Source organism: Dermacentor silvarum, chromosome 4, assembly GCF_013339745.2.
Source record: "Dermacentor silvarum isolate Dsil-2018 chromosome 4, BIME_Dsil_1.4, whole genome shotgun sequence".
In the NCBI taxonomy this organism is placed as follows: Eukaryota; Metazoa; Arthropoda; class Arachnida; order Ixodida; family Ixodidae; genus Dermacentor; species Dermacentor silvarum.
This window is the reverse complement of record NC_051157.2, coordinates 138,414,896-138,416,544: the sequence shown is the minus strand read 5'-3', so window position 1 is coordinate 138,416,544 and position 1,649 is coordinate 138,414,896.

Below are 1,649 nucleotides of genomic sequence, written 5' to 3'. Positions count from 1 at the left end.
CCAAAAAGCGCAGCACGGACTCTCAGCACGAGCGGCGCTCGAGAGCCGAATAAACGACCCACTAGAAGGAGCTGGAGCGGACGACCAACTTCAGAGTTCCAACGCTTCGCTACAGGAATCATTTTACGTTATAGCGCCCTAGGATCACGGTTGCTACATGACGCGTTTCTCAGGCGGCATGCAATTCGGAGGCCACGCGTAGGCTATACACGATGGCGACACTAGAAGGCGCCGAGCGTTCTTAAGGAAGCGCGAAAGAGCAGTACCGCTACGGTACACACCACATATACCTCCTCGTGTCGACGGTGGCAATAACTTGTGTCGCTATATTCATTCAATGCTAACGCATTACCATCGACAGTCATGTTGAGATGGTTTCTGCCTCGATATCTTGCTTTTATTTTCTACTTTATGTGCCAAATTAAAAAGTACCAAAACTTTATCTCACATTACGTGCGCTCTTTGTAATTAGTCCACCATAAAATGTAACGCTTATTCGCACGTATAATATCGCAATTTAACCCACTTCCCTACGACTCCTCGCCTGGAGCGGCCCAGGTGGTCATATATCGGTCAGGGTCCGTCTGCCCTGCTCGCGTGTACGCAAGTTTTTTTTTTATTGCTATTCTTGGACAGTCGTGTATCCTCCCGAACCCGCAGCAAGGCGTGTTTCTATACACGCCTTGTGGCAGCCGTAACATCGATTCTCGTATATATGTCAGCGCATATCTATATAGTCAATCGATGGGCAGGAGAGTTGCCCAGGTTGTGAGAGTTGCCCTGGTCTTATGCTAGCTTGAAACGTATGTTATATAACGGGGCATAAGACGTACATTCAGCACCAGGTTAGTGGCCGAGCATCGTGAAGCTTTGGTCGCGCCGGGGAGCAGACGAGTGTGATTCTATCAGGAGGCCGGGCGGCACATGACGGGTGCGAGGTATCCTATAACGGAAGGAAGGTCGGATTGGACGGGTGGGTGGATAGCATTCCATGGGTCAAACGGTTTTTCATTATCCTGCAGGAATTGGCACAATCTGCGTGCAATATCGTGGCGTTCCTCTCGCGGTATGTTCATGGCAGCCGCATTGCCGATCACTGTAGCGCAGTCTGGTTTGCCAACAGCCAGCTGCCATGGCTGAAGCCAGCGTTACTAACGACGAAGCCAAATGAGGCCAACGTCTGTCTGTCTGGTTTAATAATATTAAAGACGAAGCCGAATGAAGCCAAGGCGTGGTAACGTTGACTTAGGCAGCCTCTGCGCGGACTTTGAGAAGCAGTGCGGCGCTAGTGCAGTGCCGCAGTCCCTCCGGCAAGGATAAGGATACAGAGGACGTTCACTGTGGTATCATACGTAATCCACGCTACCACAGTGACCCCACGGTTACATCTACTTTTTTTGGTAAATGTGCCATTCGGTGCCTCTCACGGCTGAACCCCTTCTGCCTCATCTCAGTCACGTGCCACTCGACGCATAAAAATATTAAATGAAGTGAGCACTTAGAGCATTCCGAGAAAACATTCCGAGAATACGGAGATGCTCTCGTAGCATCTAACCAGAGAACCTGAAAAAATTGTTCTTTTACATTCGCAAAACGCGTCTATGGGCATGAGCTGCCTTTATCTTTGAGGAACATAAAAAGGGAGATAA